Source organism: Amblyomma maculatum, chromosome 1 (genome assembly GCF_055883805.1).
Source record: "Amblyomma maculatum isolate TAMU_Amacu chromosome 1, ASM5588380v1, whole genome shotgun sequence".
NCBI lineage: Eukaryota > Metazoa > Arthropoda > Arachnida > Ixodida > Ixodidae > Amblyomma > Amblyomma maculatum.
This window is the reverse complement of record NC_139344.1, coordinates 185929433-185936074: the sequence shown is the minus strand read 5'-3', so window position 1 is coordinate 185936074 and position 6642 is coordinate 185929433. Positions and strand designations below refer to the sequence as shown.

At 54.3% G+C, this 6642-nt stretch overlaps 1 pseudogene; it reads right to left on the bottom strand.

Annotated features, from left to right (window-relative positions):
• Nucleotides 1–282: 282 nt before the first annotated feature.
• On the bottom strand, nucleotides 283–1369 carry LOC146205120 (uncharacterized; annotated as a pseudogene).
• Nucleotides 1370–6642: the final 5273 nt, after the last annotated feature.

Genomic DNA, 6642 nt, shown 5'->3' with positions numbered 1-6642 from the left:
GAAAGCAAATTAGCTGGGAGGAGGATTTCTCATTCTCGCTTGAATTTTTCCCTCGTGCGCCGAGCGGTTGCGCCCTTGAGCGAACCGTTGTAACCGTCGTAACCGTCCTAACTCCGCTTGTTTTGAAATTTGAACAGACGTCGGTCGCCTGGCCAGCCTGGCGCTGTGAATTCTCTGCGTGTTGGCTTATCGACCGCAGTCGCGGTGGTGGTGGTCAAAAATATTTAATTAGAAAATAAAAGTGTGCATGCCAAAAAAGGACGCTTTACATGAGTGGAGTCCTTAGTCCAGGACCCCGCTGGACAAAGCCGCCGCCCTCGCCCGTTTCGCCAGAGCCCGTTGGGACTCCAGCGATGAGCAGCTGAGCAGGGCCGCCTCCCATGCCTCTCGGGTGGGGGAAGGGATAGGGGAAAGGGTAGGATTCTTTTGACATGCCCACGCCATATGGTAGACATCGGAAGTCTCCCCACAGTGTGGGCACCGCCCATCTATCTTGGAATCGAAATGTTTAGCTATAGCAGGACACAACAAAGTGTTGGTCTGCAGGCGCCTCAGGGTTCGTTCGTCCTCCCTACTCAACCCATTTGCAGGAGCCGGGTAAAGCTGACGTTATTCACAATAGTTAATTAGAAGTTCGCGAAACCGCAGGAGCGGTTGCCTATGCTCGAAGCCGGAGGAATCTGTGTGAGGAGCCCGGTAAGTAAGCGTTCGGGCAGCCGCGTCAGCGACTTCGTTACCTCGCAGACACTGGTGGCCCGGAGTCCAAATGATGTTTGGGAGAAGGATCCGATTCCCTCGGAGCCTGTCTAAGAACGTGGCAGGCTAACGGTGACACCTCGCCAGCCCCCTAATGCTCACAGGCTCGTCTTGAGTCCGCGGCGGCCAACGCAATGGCGACCTCCTCTGCCTGCACAGAATTTTGAGCTCGATACGAGAGCCCGTTCACGTTGAGGTCCTGGTGAACTACAGCTGCCGTATAGAATCCGGAGGGCGACGGCCCTGCCACGTCCACGTAGTAGACCCCTGTGCCTGTCACGTGTTGATTGTCGAGTGCCCGAGCCCGTGCTGCTTGTCTACCTTCATGTGTTTGCTTATCCATGTTTCTAGGGAGTGGCTGGGCACAGAACTTGTGACGCCACAACTCCGGTATCCGAAGTGTCTCCTCTGGTGTGCATTCGTGTTGTATGTGTAAGCGGTCTAGCGGGCGGAGCTCGGCTGCCGTCTGTGAAAGTCACGTGTATTGGTTCACAAGACGGGCCTCCCGTAGTTCCTGGTAGGAGTTATACATCCCCAGTGCTGACAACCTCGCGTTAGAGGTGGCAACCGGGAGATCCAATGCTCGCTCTGTGACCTTCCTAAGTATAGCCATGTTTAATTTAACGGGATAGTGCCATGTTTGACATTGTCAAACGCCCCCTTCAGATCGAGGGCGAGGATGGCCTTGTCATTTTTGCGCACGGCAGTGGGTTTGATTATGTCTCGGTGTAATTGGAGTAGGACATCCTGTGCCGACATGGCGTGCGGAACCCGAACATGGTGTCGGCAAAGTGTCCCTTAGACTCCAGTATGGAGAGAGGCGATCCCTTACCATAGTCTCCACGAGTTTGCCCACACACAATGTGAGTGATATGGGCCTCATGTAGTCTGTACTCGCCGCCTTCCCTGGTTTCGGAATGAAAGTGACCAATGAGGTCTTCTAATCTGGGGGAAGTGGATGCCCATCCCAGATCTGATTAATGTACTCCAATATATGTAGGTATGCCGAGTTTGGAAGATTCGATAACAGTTTGACTGTTATGCGATCTCGACCCGTAGCAGTACCTCGCCTCATTTTAGCTAGCGCTGCTTCAAGTCATGCAGCTTGAAGGAGGCGTCGATTTGGAGGTTAAGCTTTCCCGCGTACTTGTACTCGGGCCCAACTGGGTCTTCCATACGACAGAGGTACCTGTCGCACAGGGTGTCCGCTAGTTGAGCCGTTGTACCATCATCGTCATCATTATCACCCTGACTATACTCACTGCAGGGCGAAGGCCTCTCATATTTCTCCACTTAACCCGGTCTGTGCTAGTTGCACCCACTTGACCCCTGCGAACTTCTTGATCTCATCCGCCCACCTAACTTTCTGCCGCCCCCTGCTACGCTTTCCTTCCCTTGCATCCAATTTGTTACCTTCAGCGACCATCGGTTATCCTCTCTTCGCACTACATGTCCTGTCCATGTCCATTTCTTCTTAATTTCCACTAGAATGTCGGTAACTTGAGTTATTTCTCTGACCAACTGTGCATGCTTCCTATCTCTTAATGTTACCCCTACCATTTTTCGTTCCATAGCCCTCTGGGTTGTCCTCAACTTAAGTAGAACTCTCTTGGTTAGCCTCCACGTTTCAGCCCCATAGGTGAGTACAGGCAAGATGCAACTTGCCTGTATTTTGTACCATCGTACCCGTGCAAAGCCCGCCGGAGCGGCCTCTGCGTCTCCACTCTCGTCTGAGCGGGGTCAATGAGGCTGGGAAAGAGGCGCCAAGTCTCTCTCGAGCTCATTTGACGCGGTGCTGAGTTACAGCGTTCGATTCAATTTGATTTTGTGAGCTGGGCGACATACACCGCGGCCTGCTCAGTCAGCTCGGCAATGCGAGCATTGAGTTTGCGAGCATTGAGTTTGCGAGCATTGAGTTTGCGATTTAGTTTCTGTTTCTTCCACCTTTTCGTTAGACTCCAGTGTGCCTCCCACAAGTGCAGGAGGTGGTTGTCCACTGCGGGGATCTCCTCTGTAGTCTGAATGGTGGTGGCATGCTGTTGTATTTTGTCGAGCTGCTTTGCCCACTCCACATAGACGCCGGTGAGAAGCACGGGAGGGATTTCTTGCATTCGTAAGTGGTGCCAGTTGGTCGATTTGGCCTCCCCCCACTTTTTCCGATGTGCCTTCGCAAGAAGGGGGATTTGTAGAAGGTAGTGATCGCTGCCAATAGTGTCCCCCAGGTTCTTCCAGGTGGTGTCTTTAGTGTTCTTGACGAGAGATAGGTCAGGACACGTATCCCGAGTCACCGAGTTGCCCACGCGTGTGGGGCAACCCGGGTCCGTTAAAAGTGTTAGACGAAGCGTGGAGATGACCTCCGCCAGCTTATGTCCTCGGCCTTTTCCTAGTGGTAGTCCCAGTGAAGGCTGGGGGTGTTGAAGTCTCCTACAATCACTAGCGGGTCTCGGTTAGCCAATTTGATCGCTGGGAGAAAGATTTCATTGAAGGTTACGCGCAACTTCTGCGGGGGCAGTATATGTTGAATATGTGTATTGAAGGGTCACTATGCTTCAGCAGCAGAACCGTGACCATGCTGTATTCGTGATACGTCTCTAAATCGAGACCGACCGAAATGGCGATATATGCCTTATTCTCCAGGATGCACGTTGTGGGGCCCCCTGGAACGAGCTGTACCCAGTGAATTTAACGTCTGCTCCGGGCTCCTGCAAGGCAAGAATCGCTGGCGCAGTACCGAGGGACTGTAGGCAGAGCTGGAGATGCGACCTCTTCTTCCAGCTCTTCAACCCCCTGCAGTTCCATTGTATGATCTCAAATTGTTCGCATTGTTTTTAGCTTTACGCCGGAGACGGTTAGCCATACTGAACGTTATTCTTTAATTTAGGGGGGGGGGTACATCCCACCCCGTGGTTGATGGTTCGTCAGGCAGAGGCACCAACATCTCTGGTGATTGTACGGCCGGGTTGACTTCCTGCGAGCCCACGGTGATATGCTGAGGTATCACCTTCACCTTCCGCCTACGAGTGTCGGGTCGCGAAGATCTCGAGGGAGAACGGCTAGACCTGATTTGGCTTTGAATATCCAGCGTGACGGATTCGGTCACCTCGTTAACGATTGTGGGAAGAATCTGACTTAGTTCGGTCTGAATCAGCTCCAAATGGAGCTCTTGACTGCCTCCATGATGTTGCCTGGGAGCGCCTCCATCTTACGCTCTAGAGCGCTCTGGCGGCCCTAGAGGACTGTGAGTCCCTCGGCCGCGATTCCACAAGAGGAGTCGGAGACTCTGGTTAGCCCGGACGCTACCAAGTGCGCATCTTCACGATCCTCCGGCTCAGATTGATCCATGACGAGAGCCCCGCCGGAGGGGACTTTGATCTCCTGTTTAGCTTAGTTTCCAATTCCTAAATTTTGCGCGCCAGTTTGGCGCCTGAGATCAGCCTTTTGTTGCTGTAGGGCGGTTTCGGTGGCGGTAGGGGAGTGAGAGGCGGCCCTAGCCTAAGCACTCACCTTGGGTTCAACGGGTGCCAAGGGCGGGCAGGCGGAGGCGGCGGCTGCTACGGGGCCCTGGACTTCACATGATATGCACTACCGGAAGCCTTCTTCAACCTCCGGCGTTTCTTGTTCTTGGGGGGTGGATCCTGGGGTGGCTTCCCCTTTGGCTTGACGGGAGGCGAGGTTTTGACTTGATCGGCTTGCGGTACTTTCCGGAACATCCGGAAGATGCCGTAAGACGTGCTCCCCCGCAGAGCAGGCATTTTGGGGAGCATTCGTGTTGAGCTAAGCCCTCAGGCATGACAGCCACCTGAGACCCACGGAAGGCACATCGTCCGGTCTGTGGGCACGAGCAAATATCTGCCCGGTGTCCGACCGTGCCGCAGCGGTAGCAAGCAGGAACAGTCTTCTTATAGAGGCGCACAGCGACACTCCCTCGATGGTATTCGATTTGTCGCGGCACTATCTTCCCGGCGAAAGTGACGACCGCGACCGGCGAGTTCCTGAGTTTTCGGACAGATAGAATTTTTCCTCTTCTCCACGTCAGGGCAGCACGAAGAGAAGAGGTATTTTCGTTCGTCGCAACCGTGATGACATCTTTGCAGCAGTCATCAGGGGCTTTGAGGTGGCCCGGAATGTGAGCTGACGTGCTGCGCTCGTCAGCGTGACATCACCGAGTAAGCGCTCGGCGGCTGGAAGTGAGTTAAGGGCACACACTAACACATTTTGGTCGTACACCGGCCACACGGTGAGTTCCACGTCACCGAGGTCCTTCAGTAGGCCGTCGATGGCGGCTCCGACTTGTCCAGGGGCGAATGTAGCCTTCAAGTCCAACGTTGCAGCTGGCTTGAGCACAACAATAATTTCTTCTGGCCCAATGCACGGCGTCTGTAGCGGCCGCCATTTGGGCTCGGAGGCTCCGCCTGTCACGGAAGACCCGGCGGCCGCCTGTTGCCGGGTGGCAACGCCGATGTCTTTTGGAGCTGATGACTTCTTGTTGCGCCAAATTCTCACCATGTCATCGAGGTATCCCTGTTCAGACGGGGTAGTGTCCTCGGGTTGAAGGGTGTCCATTTTTACCACTTGCAGGGTCGACGGATCGTACCCGCGGACCGAGTTAGAAGCCGTCACTTCCGGGGAATACGCGGCAGCCATGGGAGCTGCGTGCTGGCGGAGCTCGGAGCACGAGTTGTTCTTCTCCCCGCCCCTTCGTGAAATGAAAGACGTTGGCGTGCAGGTACAGTTCCACGGACCCGTCGAGTGATGTTAAGTTCGTGTTCGGCAGGTAAGAGGCAGTGAGGAAACAGTAGACGATAATCTGATGATGGTCAGGAGGAGATATATATTTACAGAAGCAAAATAGTTTACATTGGCAAACTGTAAGTTACAGTAACAAGAGTCACACAGACAACTGCAACTTAAAACAAAATAGACTCTCACACAGAGAAGTCACTCTACAAGACCTTACTTTTCTACCGAGCGTTTCGGTTAAACAGCCTAGGGACTGTAAATACGTGCTAAGCACGGAGCCTCAATCTTGACTGTCTAACATGGTCCGAGGACCGCTTTTTGATACCAGACATCAACAAAGACCCAAGGGCGGTCACCATAAGTGATCCGCCCCAAAAATGAAGCAGCCAATCAAATTATTTAAAAACATGCCACAACCCCAGTGGGTTGGGAATAATCTCGGACCCAGGTCCTTAACTACTTCAAATAAAAATACAACATTAAAAACACTGACTCTTTCCACTCGCTGGTCCCCAAACCCTCTCACACGGCGCCTGTCTTTGCCTTGCCTCCTCAGCGTGTTTGCGACGCGACCTTGCAGCTGGCGCCTTTGTGAAAGAAACGCCACGGGAGCTCTGGAGACTAGGCCATCCAGCCGTCCCGTTCGAGGAAAAAGGGGGGGGGCGGCACTGTCCCAGAGCAGTGTACAGTCGCCGTTGCTCGCACCCGATGAGCCGCTGCGTGGGGGCTAAGTGCCGCGTCTATTGTCGCCTTCTACAGGGCGTTTAGTGAGCGCTTGGGGCAGGGCAAAACGGCTTCATTATCGGGGTCTCTCTGCCCCGATGTTTCGCGACACAGCGGGAGATCGCTGGGCTGATTGCCTACTTGGGAGGGCCGAGGGTCGCGCCTATTGTCGCCTTCTGCAGGACATTTAGTGAGCGCTTGTGGCAGTGCAAAAAGCTTCATTAACGGCGTCTCCCTGCACCCATGCTTGGCGCCACGGCGGGCGATCGCTGGAAGAGCTAGCCGTAAAGTGGTTCGCAGAAGCGTGCCACTCTTGTTCCCGGCTGATAATTGGATGCGTCTGTCGTTCGCTTCTTGGCGACGCCTCGGGGCGAAAGGACAAAACAAACCAGGCCTCCCGCGCGCCCCGCGAGCCCGCGCCCA